General features: G+C 41.4%; 1 protein-coding gene and 1 long non-coding RNA gene across 2 annotated transcripts in view; both read left to right on the top strand.

The window, feature by feature from the left end:
* Positions 1 to 14,974, top strand: part of Prkd1 (protein kinase D1) — a 371,822-nt gene that overhangs the window by 16,020 nt on the left and 340,828 nt on the right. The gene's annotated exons all lie outside the window — the stretch shown is intronic.
* LOC115069623 lies at positions 3,188 to 7,728 on the top strand. Its single transcript, XR_003848878.1, has 3 exons — positions 3,188 to 3,310; positions 4,051 to 4,218; positions 6,979 to 7,728. It is a non-coding gene; the product is annotated as an uncharacterized LOC115069623 (long non-coding RNA).

Below are 14,974 nucleotides of genomic sequence, written 5' to 3'. Positions count from 1 at the left end.
ACACAAAACACGGTTAGTAAGAGAGAGAGACTGTCAGAAATGCGTCTGATTATCCTGAAAGCCTGTTTTTTCTTTGAAGGAGCGAGTAAGTTGGATAGATAGAATTTTGGGAATTGCATTGTCTCAGAATAATCGGTTGTGGATCATACGTTCCAGATGTTCATAGTTATAACCTGGATAAAGAGAATACATGATGTACGCCTGTTGAGTTACACTCCGTTTCTGTTGACAAATGTACAGTTGAAGTAAGATGAAGAAGAACAGGTTTGGAAGTCATACCATCCTTGTGGCTCTTGAAAAAAATGCCAGTGGTCTGAGGCCATTTGAAAATGGAACTTGATTTTGCACAATCAATTCTATTTAGAATATTCCCCACATGGAAAATGATAATTCTTTTGATTCAATTAAAATTATTTTTATTTTATTTTGGAAAATTATTGCTGTGTGTGCTCAGTGGAATAGCCTGTAAAGCTGTCTGCACCCCAATCCCTGGAGCCTGTGAGTGCTCCCTTTCTTTTATGACAAGAGGGGACTTGTAGATGTGATTAGAATTTTGAGAAAAGCAATTATCCTGGATATTCTGGCGAACCTCGCCAATTGCAGGAGTCCATCAGATTTAACAGTCTTCCCTTCTGGATGAGTCTGGGCTGTGAGAGCAAGCCATGTGAACACTTCAAGGGCCTGGATTCCCTGTTGCTGACCTTGAAGGAAGGTGGAAGAGATGGGCCAGGAGCCAAGGAATGCGGGAGTCATTTTAAATGGAAAATAGAAGTTGGAGCCATAGGAGTGGGAGGCGTGAAGTAGTCACCGGAGATTGAGAAAGGGGAAATGGGCCAAAGAATACAATCCAAACTAGACACTGAAGAAACGGGTTTTCTCCTCTGGCCTCTCCTGAGGAAGTGGACCCTGACCGTAGCCTAGGGAACCTGTTTTTGGTCTTTTGGTCTCTAGGAGTATAAAAGAAGCTACTAAGTTTGTGGTAGTTGGTTACAGCTACAGTGGGGCTGAATAGGGCAGATTAGTGCATAGAATGTGAGAACTTTAGGCCGGGTGAGTCACACCACTCAACTAAGCACAGCTAACACTTTGGCAAGTAGCTTACTAACTTTTTCTATAAAAAATAATGCTCATTATAATTTGCTATGCTCTTCATACTTTCTGTGCTGGTTTTTAAATAGAAAATGTTCAGTATCCTTATGACCAGATTTACTATGGGGGTTTCATAAAGTTATTAAGAATAGGCTCAGATGTTCTAATACAATTACTTAAAAAAAAACTGAAAGATTTTAACAATCACATTTAAATGCCTCTAAAGAATTAAAGTATTCTACGCCAGGCATGGTGGCGCATGCCTTTAATCCCAGTCCTTGGAAGGCAGAAGCAGGCAGATCTCTGCATGATTGAGACCAGCCTGGTCCATATAGTGACTTCCAGGCCAGGCTGAGTCTAGGGGGACCCCGTTGAAAAAAAAAAGAATTTAAAGTCTTTTTACTAAATTATTTAAATGTTTTAAAATTAAATATGATGGTTTACCTTTAAATGCTTCAGTAATGCTTGAGTGTTATGTCTGCATGTAGGTAAGTGCACCTGTGTTGTGCAATGCCCGTGGAGGTCAGAAGAGGCTGTCAGATCCCCTAGGACTGGAGCTGCCGTGTGAGTGCTGGGATTTGAACTCAGGTCTTCTTCAAGAACAGCCAGAACCAGTGTTCTTAACTGCTGAGTCATCTCTCCAGCCCCAAAATCTTTTTTTTTCCTTAAATACAGGGTCTCTCTGTGGCCCCAGCTTGCCTGGGATTCTCTATGTAGATCAGGGTGGCTTACAGATCTCTACCTGACTCTGCCTCCTGAGTGCTGGGATTAAGCTGGCTCTGTGTCTAAAATATTCTTTAACTGATGAAATGATTGTGTGGTTCCTCACACAGTTAAACTTCATGGAATACCGAGACCTCATATTATTCCTCTTAGAGCTCAGAGATATTCAGTATGCCATTAATTGATTGTTGGTAGTTTTACAAATCTTTGTCTAACAATTTAGTCACATCTTACAAGATTCTACTTTTGGAAATTTATGGTTCTGTTTTTGTTTGTGACTTCCTTTAAAATGTCCTTACGCACGTGTGGTGACATATCTTTCCACTTGCACATGTAACGTCTTCATTGAACTTCTTTGAGTTTTGTCTGTTACTATCCTTAATGTTCAGGAGTAGTTATAGCTTTTAGTTCGGAGGTAGAATGATTCTTTGCATGTCTCAGTTTGACAAGCACAGCGTGAAGGTGTTTGTTTCTGTGCTCAAAAAAAAAAAGAAATCAAGTGATGAGTAGTAAGAGCTAAATACGTCGAACAGCCCACTCTGACTGCTGTGTAGACAGCAAGAAACAGGCCGGCAAATTTACAGCGGACTCACATGGGCTAATAATAAAGTGCATGCTTACACGCTCAGTTTCCCTGTTTTACTTTTATGAAAACAGGTTTGATATTTTCTCTTTGTATTACAATTCTTTTTTGATCTTTAAAAGAAAAGCAGTTTGAAAAACATACATTCCTATAAATATTCAAGAAATTCCAGAAAACAATGGCTCAAGCATAAGGTTTCATCCTATTTTATTTCTCTCCTCCCTCCCTCCCTCCCTCCCTCCCTCCCTCCTTTTGCGCCAGGGTCTTGCTATGTAGCTCTTGCTGGTATGGACTCACAGAGATCCTCCTGCCTCTACCTCCTGAGTACTAGGATAAAGATTAAAGGCACTGCCGCCACTCTAAGTCCTATTTTATTTTTATTCAGTTTGCTTTAGTCTATAGTATTTTTTAGAAACATGAAGCACAAACCTGAAGTTTTTTCAGAGGCATGAGTATAAATATTATCTTTGACATGTCCATCTTTCCCCTGAAACAGTTGCCTGGCTTATTAAATACTGTAGAACTGCCTTTGATAATTTGAAATGTGTTTTGATTTGGAGCACTTTGGTTTATACCCAAAGGCTCAGGGTCTTTGTTGAGTAACTTACATGTGACGGCTAAATCACAAGCCGGCAAAGAACTATAGGAGCCAGGATCTCTGCCTGGTCTGGATGTCCAGAGCTGTGCCAAGCAGAGGTGTGTGTGTGTGTGTGTGTGTGTGTGTGTGTGTGTGTATGTGTGTGTGTGTAGGGAGCTTTGAGAAGCACTCAAGGAAAATGTGGGTGTTTCCCCAGGAAGTAAACAACAAACAACACACCCTGGGTCTGAGTCTTCTCTGAGGAACTGTGCTTCTCTCCTCCAACTGGCCATGGATTCAAAGCAGTGCAAAGACTTCCTTCCTGAACGCATTCTATGGTAGGGCCTCAATAAATATTTGTTGAATTGAATGGAGTCCTTGGAACAGAAGGAGTCCTTGGTGGTTGTTGGTGGACCCCTATTGAAACTATGAAAGACACTTCAGTGTTTCACTTGTCAAGTCTCAGCCTGATTTTAAATAATAAAAGCTATGACACATAAAACATAGTGGTAGTAGAGACTGGGATACAGAGGAAGGAACGGGTTTGGGACGAAGAAAGCCTCAGGTAATAACACAAGCTGGAGCAGGGTTTGCTGGAAGGGCTCTTTGCTGGGTTTGGCTTCCCATTTACCTGTGAATTTGAGAAGGCTGATGGGCTGTCGGAGAGCAGTGAGGACTGGGCTCCAGGGAGGAGCCTTCAAAATAGTCAGCAGTCCCAATTTTGGCAGCTTTGGTGAATTAGTAGGATTAGAAACATGTAACTTGTCTTTACTGTCAGTTACACTTTTTTATTTTTGAAAACAACTTAGAAATTATTGTTTATTTTTGAGAATTTTATACACGAGTATTGTGTTTGCATTATTTCCATCCCCCCAACTCCTTCCATGCCCCCCACTACTACCCAATTACTTGTCTCTTAAAATTACTATTACATATGCACGTATATATTACAGATCTATTTAAAGCACCAAGTCCATTTAGTAGCGCTCCTGTGCACCTGTGTTTAGGGCTGCCCACTTGGGGTTAGATAATCTCTCAGGGAGCTCGTCCCTGGAGAAAACTGTTCTCCCTTCCTCAGCATCCACCGATTGCCTGCAGCTCTTCATCTTGAGGTGGGACTCCACGACACTTCCCTCATCCACTGTGGCATAGCAACTAGTTTTGTCATCACGCAGATCTCCTTAGGCCACCGCACTACTGAGATTGGAGATTGTTCCTGCAGCAGCTTCCCAGTCTGGTCTCGAAGGTATTAACTGGCAGCCAGTGTCATGTCCCTCTGGCTCTTACATCCTTTCTTCATCCTCCTCCTTCAAGTTCCCTGAGCCTCTGGTGTAGAGGCTGCATTGTAGAGGTGCCATTGAGGGCATTTCTTGTTACATTAGATTTCAGCTTTTTACATGATTTAAAATTATTCTTTAAAAATCATTTTAATTTATACCTTCTATACTTATGGTATTGCAGGTGAAACATTCTATATGTGTGTTTAAATCCTTTTTTTTTCCTGTGTCTCTTATTTTCTAAGATAATCTTTTTCTAATCCCTTCTCTGTTCATTGATTTTTTTAGCTCTAGTTGTCTTAGATTTTATGCCCTGCTGTTTTATCTTTTCTCTTGTCATAATTTACTTTCTCATGCAGCTTGGAGCGCCTCAGGACTCTGGAGTTGACCTCTGGAGGTCTCACAAACAGAGGCTGTATGGAAATCATGTTTGATTTTCCTGAACCCTGTTTCTTGCTCACATAACATCCGGTTCTTGAATGAGGAATCTGTGCTCTCTCAAATACTCAATCAGTGCATTTTGGGCACACAGCCGCATGCTGTGAGCCTGAGGTGAAGGTGCGTCCCACAGTCCTTCCAGAGTGCTCCTGCTTTCATCTGTTACAGGAAGTTCACTTTCTTTTCCAGGCAGGGTTTTTGGAGAACTGAGAAGTTAAGAACAAGCACTAACCCAACTTGGATTTTCGTAAGGGAATCTGTTTTTTCCACTGGCAAATGGTTATATTAAGATCAGCAAGTGGGACTTTTATGTAGACAATATAAAAGAAGATCTTAGCTGGGCGTGGTGGCGCACGCCTTTAATCCCAGCACTCAGGAGGCAGAGTTCAAGGCCAGCCTGGTCTACATAGTGAGTTCCAGGACAGCTGGGGCTACAAGGAGACGCCAAAAAAAAAAAAAAAAAAAAAAAAAAAAAAAAAAAAAAATGAAAAAAAGAAAAAAGATCTTTTGACAGACAAAAAAGATTCATCACATTCTTCTGACTTTTGACTGCAGTTTCTCTGTCTCTGTTTTGGGGTTCAGGGATTTGTAAGATCAGAATTGAGGGGCTAGTCAGAATGTAGAAACAAGGCCATGTTGAATCACACCTGGCCATGCAGTGTGAACTTTTAAGCTTCTTTGGAAGTTGGTATCTGATTTTCCTGAGAGTACGTTCTTTCATCTCGGGGAGGGTGGTCTGTCTCACTTCCTGTTAAACAGTGTACACCTCAAAATCAGCCCAGGAAGTGCGATTGCTTACCTTCAGATCCAGACTTCAGTTAAATGACTTTAGAAAACATGACTCTGTTTTCTACTAATAATTGATTTATTGTCTTTTTGTCTAAACTAACTTCTAACTGGAAATCTACATCTGGGTATTGATTTTACACTCTGCTTGGAGCAGTCTGAAGCTAGAAGCCATTATTGTGCTACATCTTTTAACTAGAAATAACAGCATTATGCTGCCAAGTTTTATTAATCGCACCAGTGGTCTTTGAGTTCATGGCTAAGGATGAATTGGGAATCATGCCGTTTGAATTTGGTGTATAGCTCCTACTTTTGAGAAAAGCCTTTTTTCCTTTTTCCTAGTAAGTTGATTTATATATTAAATTGGGATCGAAGTAATGAAATATTTCAAGTTTATTTAGAAATGTATCTAAATTTCGTGTCAAAAATAATGGATTTTGAACTAATGCATTTCCCTCTGTCATACCTTCTAAGTGTTGTTTATCTCTCCTCTCACTCCTCCTCTATCCAAGGGGATAAAGGGGAAGAAGGAGCTCAAGGGAGAGGGACGGTAGGAGACAGGACTTATCAAAGGGAGAAGGGGAAGGGGGTGTCTCCCGATTGGCTGGTTCCTCCAACCATGGGATGGAAGCCAGGAGCCGCAGGTAGAGTGTGTGATAAGGCGTGCTGTGAGTCGCTGCCGCGCGAGGCTAGGCACTGAGTACTTGTTCCTTTGTAAGTTAATAAATACACATAAAATATATTATATGGTTTGATCATGCAGGAGACCCAGAGAGAATTTGGGCCACAGGGGGGTACTTTAACCGGGGAAGTAGGGAGGGTTGTACATTGGTAGTGAAAGCAGAGATAAATAATGCTTAGATGGTATGAAAACCAGAGGGAAATGTATTAGTTCAAAGTCCTACTGAAAACTGTACATCTAATAAATATATGAGTGCATGTGTATAGCGGAAGGCTGTATAACAACAAACAGGAGAAACCTCCCTTTGATTTGTTGGTCAGGGTGGTCCAAGAGACTCCTAAAATAACACAGTCCGTTGCCACAGTCCTGATTACCTCCCAGAACTTGAAGGTAAGCACCTATTGCTGGAGGCAGGACACACTTTGGACACAGGACTTGGAGCAATGGAGCTGGAACTGACCTGGAAGCCTCATCCCTGAAGACCAGCTCTCATGGTATCAGAGGACATTATATAAGCTGCTAAGGGAGAAAATCAATCAGTGGTCCTACCCAGCTGTAAAGCCTAAAAAATAATAATGACTGGCCCAGCAAACTACTGCTGCTGGTGCAGTCCTAGACCTTTTATCTTGAGGGTAATTAATAGCTGTCTAATCGGAATCAAGGCCCACTCAATGGGAGGGAACTCATGTGCAGTAATGTAAACATAGCCACATACACGTGGATGGAGAAGTCATAGATTCTAGAGAAAAACCTACTTTTGTTGCATCCCCAGACCAATGTTAATTTCTTACTTTATTCTAAACATGCATCCTCATATTTACAGACAAGAGTACCTTTCACCCCTCATCAAAGAAGCTTCTTCTTGCAACAGATGGAGACTATTACAGAGTTCCAGAACTGGTCAAATGTAGAGAGTAAGTGTCTGTGAGATGCTTAACTCTACATGACACATCGTCAGTGCAGTCTCTACACATATGATGAAGGCATCTCTCACCTCTCACCAGAGAAGTTTCCTTATGCAGCAGATGGTGATTAACACAGAAACCCACAATTGGTCAGTGTGCGGAGAAGACGAGGCTGCAGAGTGCTTACCCTGAATAGGACACCGATTTCAAATCTCTGCCTCCTGAGGCTCAGGGGTCAGGAAGAAGAAGATAAAAAGATCCATAGGTGGTGGATGACCACAGGAAACAGAGTCTTCCAGACAGCTGGTCAGTTGCTCATATGAACTCTCAGCAATGGTGACAGCTTGCACAGGCCCTGTGCAAGCTCAAACCAGACAAAATCCCAGCAGAGACATGGGGAAGGAGGGAGGTGAAAAATCCCATCCCAACCTAAGGAACTTTTGGCAGTTGATAGCCTCAGAGATGGGGAAAGACCGTGTCTAACAGGCATGAGAGTCTTGGTGGGCCCGGAGGATTGACCCACACTGAAGGACTTTAGGGGACACAAATCAGACTCTATAGGCCATATTGCATATATGAGAGTGCCTTCAATTGGGTGGGGGGGATAGTTGAGGAAACGCAGATATGGGAGGGGTGTCAATACTGTCAAAGCATATTGTATGAAAATCGTGAACATTCAATAAAAATATCATTGGCTACTAAAAAATAGTGGATTTATTTGGTGTCAACTGTGTTTTGTTGATGTGTATTTTATTGATTTTCAGTGAACTGTCAATTGAATTTAAGTTAGCAAGTGCTAACTTTGACAAATAGTTTAATCTTTGCAGCATGAATATGAGAACTTACAGTTTAAAACATTTCAATGTTATTAATCAATTAACTTCAGACACTCCAGTGATCAAGATATTGTGACTCACACACTTTTGCCGCCCCGCAGAGGAATTATCATCCTTCTGTACTCTAGATAGCACCCAGAGAGTAGTCTTTACTATTGATTCTTTGAAATTTATCACAGTACCTTTTTGTTTATAAGAAACTATTGAAAATTGTCTGCACTAACATCAAAGGCTGAAGCAGCTTGTATCTGTGGGCACAACTGATAAAATAATTTAGATGGGACTGAAGCCAATTTTGTCAAATTCTCAGCCAGCTCAATTAAAAACAAAACCAACCTGAGCCGCAGTACCAGGGGCTCCTGTTTTGATGAGCATCAGTAACCTTGTTTCAGGAAGAAAATCACAGGCTGAGCTGATGGTGACTTTGTGTTGTTGGAATTCTGATGATCACATGAAGTGGCAAAATGTGATAGAAGTTACATTTTTATCAAAACCCTCATATTTGAACAACATGGGGTTTGTTAAGCATTTTTGTAACACCTTTGCCTCAGGCACATGTAGACAATGAAGAACAAAAAAAGTCCTGACCGCCCGGAGGGGTTAACGCATACCTCATGTATTTTCAGTCTTTTTAAGAAGCGGATTCTAGTTTCTTTACTCCCTCACACCTAGATGGTTATTGCATTTAATGATCGCTATAAACGCTACACAAGTTCTTTTGACTTAATGTGCAAACTTATGTATAAATGTGATGCTGTTTCTTCCTAAGCAAAAAGCTGTGTACATCACTGATTTCAGAAAGACTAATAATAACAACAAAAACTGTTTTCAAATTTGGGAAATTGAGAAGTGATTTGTCGTGTCAGGTTATATTAACTTTAGTTTTAAACTTGCTCTAAATTTAAAGAAATAACATATTTCATGTTTTCTTGTATTCTTTAAGAAGCAGATAACCGAACAGCTATTACTTTGAGCAAAGATGTACAGGACTACGTAAGAAAATGGTGCTGTTTCTTGATTATTAGCATCCCAGTTTTTGTTTTAGCAAAGCATACTGAGGACAACTGGGTAAGAGAACTTGCCAAACAATTTAAAAGAGACCCCTGGGAACATGCTTGTATGATTCTATGGCAGTGGTGTCAGCATACACAAGTCCCATGCAACTCAGGCAGACAAAATCCCAGCACAGAACTGGGGAAATGAACAGCAGACCCCAATCTTACCTGAGGAGACATAGGCAGCTGATTACTGCTGGGTGAGGAAGAGCTGATCTTCCTAAAACAAGGGACTGTAGACAGGCTGACTAGACTTATTGGATGGACTTGCACAGGGGAACGGCTGGGGACACTGACAAGAGTGGGCCTGAACAGGGATGATAGAGTATATAGGCTCCAGTGGGGGGGAGCTATGGGAGGGTGTTGGTGGTGAACGGGAGTATGAAGATGATTAAGATCATTTGAGATGTTCTGTATGAAATACACAAAAAATTCAGTAGAAAATTAGAATATCGAAAAAGAGACCCACATGTTTTAAAGTAGTTTATCAGTCTGAAATGATAAGCTACAAGCAACCCCCATATTTTAAAATATCAGCCCGAGATGATGCAGCGTATATGACCAGCTTACGTTCTGTTGTTTTCACATTTAAGTTAATTTACTCTAGAAAGGGAAATGTCCTTAGTTTTCTGTTTTTGCATGAAAAGCCTTATACATTGATCTTTATGCATCAGAAGTTTAGATAGTAAAGACTCTCTTTTTAAATTTACACATCCTAATTTCTTCACTGAAAAGCTGCTTTCCTTGGATGATTTAACAGGCTTCGGGTACAGTTCGATTTGGCTTGATAGCTTTCTGTCACTATTATGTACCAAAAAATTATTTGAATTTACAAGAATTGTGAGATCATAGTTAAGAAGGCAGTTTCTGCCAAGAAAATCTTTCAAACATGCTTCTTCAATTCCTAATCACATCTGAGAAAATCAAATCGTCAATTGCCGGGTACTTAGCACCTTACCTACTTTCTGCTTGGTTTTTCCTAATCTTCTAAAAATTCTGAGTTTGGAATTAGTCTCATTTTACAAATTAGGGAACTGTGACCTAAAGGATTACTAATAGTGCTGCGTAGTGAGTAGACAACAAAGGTCTAATTGCTCTAAGATACCTGCTTTCCCACCGCATCACATCACTGCTCCACACCTGAAATCAGCCTGCAGGATGAAGTGTGACTTTGCCATCTGGAGAACCCCCCACTTTCAAAGAACAGCATCTGCCCGTGGCTTTCAAGTCACCTTAGAAAGAAAGAGCTCTGAACCACGGCTTCTTGGCCAACATACGCCCTCTCCGTTTTCGCTCTAAGCATGTTCCTTTTTAATTGTTTCCTTAAAAATACCAGTTTGAAATACATAATGTTCTATAAACATCCCTACATGGTGAGTTTGTACTATAAAGTTAATTGTTCTTCCAAGGTCATCTCCGCTGTGAAAAAGTGTTCTCCTACTTAAGATACACAGTTGTTCAGATTTTAAGATTTCTGTGATCCAAGTAATGTTTTACTTTGATTCTGTTGCATTGTGAGAAGATTTCTTTCTCTTGTGGCCTTGGGCAAGTAGGCGATCCTCTCTAAGTCTTTTTCCTTTCAAATTTCTGGAAGCCTCTTGATTCTGTGCCACTTTTGTGCATATCTACCAAGGCACTGTGACCCGGAACTTGTTAGCTGTTCTCTACTACAAAATTTGATGTATGGTGGCCTCGGGTTTGTGTGTTCATGATATGTATCTGTGGAGTGTGTTCAAAAGGATGATTTCTAAAACTGACTGACTCCCAGTGATTCTTTGGATCCAGGGAACACAAATAGGCCATTACTTTTCACAAAAAGGTTCTACCTGTGAAATTTTCTAATAAAACTACATAAAATATCTTGTAGAGACTAGTCTTCTGTCCGATTTGCAAAAATGAGGGGAATAATCCTGTACGAGGAGCAAGGATTCTGTGTTCTGCTGGTGAGACTGTAAGCACAAGCTGTGGGTATGTGTTAGAGGACAAAAACATGCTTGTCTTTGATCTAGCAATTCTGTGTCATAAGTGCCTTAAAATGAGCCTCACAAAAATGTACGAAAGCATATGTTCATGAATATCCATTGCATAGTTGTTGATGAAACAAATTACTAAGAATTCAGATATCTCACAGTAGGCAACAGGTACGTGAACTCTGTTATGCTCATGTAATTAAGATTATGCAGACATTAAAATGTGCATGTGGAGTTATATTTGTGTTTATGTCAGAGATGTTTGTAGTAGGTAGTTAAGTGGCAAAAAACGTAATTTGACTAATGTTGTCTTTTTGGGGCCCTTTTTCTTCTATTTCTTTCATTCTCATTCTGGTAAATATAGCATTTTATTTTGTTTGTTTTCCAAGGAACTTACTAAAAGCCTCATTTGAGTGTCACTTGTGGTGACAGAGAACGCACGCAGGTTCCACCCCCTCCTCTGACTTCTCTGTTGAAGTCTCAAGGTGAAGCAGAACATCTTGGCTAGCTCAGCGCTTCCTTTGTGTCTAAGGCCTGGCATTCCTGGTGTAGTGCACCCTGGCTTGTTTTGAGTTTTGCTTGCCTGGCTTAGTCGAGGTTTCTGCTGATGGATATGGAACTGGGTCTCTGTTTTCCTGATGGCATACTCATTCTCTGCACCTGTAAACTATTGGAGTCTGCTTTCTCCGTGTCACCTCTGCCTAGATTACTGCCGTTCACCTTCCAAGTTCTGCATGGAAGCCCTGTGGACTGCTAAGGACTCCAGTGCTCCCAGGCACAGAGCGTGAGGGGACCAGATTTAAATGTGCAGAGAATCCCCCTGGCTGCTGTGTAGAGGCCAGATTATGGGGTGACAGGGAGGAGGCCAAAGTGAGGGGTGGTGGTGGCTTAGGTGAAGGCAAACCAATCAAGGTGGAGAGAGAAATCCAGGAAGCAGAGTGTAAATGATAGTGTTTGTTCTGACAGCCAGGGCCTTGGACTGCAGGACAACTACTTCCAAAGGCTACCTTTTGTTCCAGTTGGGGCTTAGAATTTAAGTATGTACTATTACTTGGAGAGGCATATTTTATTTTAATGTTTTTTGTATACATAGGTATATGTGCATGATATGTGTGTGTGTATGATATGTGTGTGTGTGTGGGAGGTATGCATGCCATGGTGCACATGTGGAAGTCAGAGAACAACTTTGTGGAATGGGTCCCCCCCCATCTTTACGTCGGTTCTTTACGTCGGCTCTTTATGTCGGTTCTTTACGTTGGTTCTTTACGTCAGTTCTTTACGTCAGGTTCTTTACGTCGGCCACTTTTCCTCTCCTCCTTTGGCTTTGGTCATCTCCTCTTACTGTGTCCTGGATGTCTGAACCTCAGCCTTGCTTCCTCAGAGAAACCTTTGCAAGTTGTCTCCCAACATTCTCATTGAGTCTTCTTTTGTGCTATGGCTTTAAATAAGTCATGGAACTAGTTGCATAATATATCTCCCTTCTGGTAGATCTGCCAATAGTCTTTTCAGAAGAAAGTGAACAGACATACTAAGAAATGCACATGGTGCCCTAGGGGTTCCATTAATATGGATGAATGGAATTTATGTGTAACAATGATGAAATATTCTTGATGGATATTATTAATCATGCTTCCATTCCAAAGTGAGTTTCGTTGGTATAGGATTCTGAAAATAGCTGTGTTTAATGGAAATGCTGACAGATTCTTATTTGTAAGCAATGGGAAAAGCCACACAGACTCTCTATGACCTCCCTCTCAATAAATGGTATTCATATTTATTCTTACTATTCTAATAATAGTCAGTTTTAGCGTGCCTGTGGGCACTGTTTACCATGTCAGGATGAGAAGTCCATGCTAAACTACTACATTTTGGCATATTGCTGCTAATGTGTATTAGTTTATTTCAGCTGCTATAGCAGGATACTGGAGTCTGGGTAGTAGAGTCATAAAAATTTTATTTTGATTTGTAGCTGTAGAAGCTGGGCAGTGTACAGCTAGTATTTGCAGGCTCACTGGTACTAATTCACTGCCTTTGTACTAGCTCTACTAACACATCTGGTGGCTGCCCGGTGAGTCTTGGGTTCATGCTGAGGAGCAGACTTAGCAAGTGGGTGTGTGCAGAAGACAGAAAAGGAGGCTGGGTTCCCTAAAATGACATTCACCCTCATCCCTTCAAGGGCAGATCCTTTACTCTTTAAATTCTGCTCGAAGATTTATAATCCCTCCCAAACTGTCATATTGGAGAAAGAGGCCAAGGTGAGTTCTGGTGGTAACAAATCTATCCAATAGACAGCCAACTTGGAGCCTCTACCTTTCCCTGAGTTAATCTGTGAAAGAAGACCACATGTTAGACCTTGTGCTATTAGGTCATTTTTGGCACCGAAAGCAGTCATTTCTGTAAGACTTTCTATTTTATTTATTTATTTAATTTATTTTTTGAAACAGGGTCTTCCTATAGCCCCAGCTGGCCTAGAACGCACTATGTAGAGCAGGTTGGCCTCCCCCTCACAGAGATCTGCTTGCCTCTGCCTCTGGAGTGGTGGTATTAATGGCATATGCCACCACCCCTGGCTGCTCTACTTGTATTGTGATGTCAACATGCAAACTGTTTTAGTTACTTTTCTGTTGCTGCAATAAAGCACCATGACCAAGGGAACTTATAAAATAAAGAGTTTATTTAGCTTAGGGTTCCAAAGGGGCAGAGTCTGTCATGGCAGGGAGGTGTGGTGGCAGAGGTGGCTGGAGCAGGAGCAGAAGCTAAGCTCTACATCTTCAAGCAGGCACAGGAAGCAGGGAGCGATTGGTGATCCTGCAAGGCCTAAAAACTCTCTGAGCCTGCCCCCAGTGACGTGCTTCCTCCAGCATGACCACACATTCTAAGACCTTCCAAAACAGCACCACCAGCTGGGGACAAGATGTCCAAATACTTGGAGCCATTGGGGGACAGTTTTATTCAAACCATCACAACAACCTAAACAAAGCCCTGAAGGAAGTGATACTTCATCCTCTTTTGTCTTTTTCCCTCCTTTTTATATGGGGAGGCGCTCAAATGTTGCCTCTACATTTAGTGGAAAAACGCACCAAAGATTGTTCTTGAGACAAAGAGAAACTGCCTCAGTAGTTTGGTTGAGGTGGTTAGTAAACTTGAATTATTTAAAAAAAATATTTTATCTATAATTTAAAAAAATTTTATGTGTATGACTGTATTGCCTGCATATGTGTAAGTGCACCTGTGTCATGCAATGCCTGCAGAGGTCAGGAAAGGGGTGGGAACTCTGAGGAGAATTCAGGCCCCAGCCCCAGCTGACAGGACCCAGTCCTTTTTAACAAATACCTTTGTGAGAATGGGGTGGTTTTACAGCACAAGCCTGTGGCCAGGCTCTCTGATTCCAGGGCAGGAGGCAGGGAAGGGGGTGTGGGAAGGAAGGATAATGCGCCAATATCCCCTTTGATGTTACTCACTTCCCAAGTGTGAGTTCCTGGTCCCAGGATGTCTATTAGCTAGAGACTAACAGGCATTGTCCCAGTAGGGTTCCTGTAGGCATCTGTGAGAGGAGGCTGCTGCAGATAGTGAGGCCTGAGCAGAGGCTGGATTCTAATATTACATTCCTAACAGTGAAAATCCAATTAACAGTTGCTCACCTAATCTCTACTGTATTCTCACTGATGGATTAGCCTCAGTGCATGGATGTACATTTGATCAAAAAGGAACGGTTGTCTATACCAACATTGATTTTGAAGTGAGAGAAACTAAGGTCTGAAGAACCGTGTGGAGGAACAACATCTGGAAAGCATGTGATATGCCAGAACCACATGGTACGACATCTCTCACGCGCCGAAGGGCATGCGCTTTATTGAGATGAAGTAAGTCTTCAGTTAATGCCAAAGAGGAGTTATTTCAGCTGCTACTAAGGGAGAGACTGAAGTGGTTTATTCGGCAACATCAGTGGGCCTGCAAACGTTTAGCGAAAGCCTTTACTTATTTAATGTATATTTTAATATTCTATTTATTTTTATTTTATTTGTATGAGTGTATTGCCTGCATGTATGTATG

Source organism: Nannospalax galili, unplaced genomic scaffold (genome assembly GCF_000622305.1).
Source record: "Nannospalax galili isolate Female #2095 unplaced genomic scaffold, S.galili_v1.0 scaffold554, whole genome shotgun sequence".
Classification (NCBI taxonomy): domain Eukaryota; kingdom Metazoa; phylum Chordata; class Mammalia; order Rodentia; family Spalacidae; genus Nannospalax; species Nannospalax galili.
Note: the sequence above shows the minus strand (reverse complement) of the source record. Positions and strands in the feature narration are given on the sequence as shown.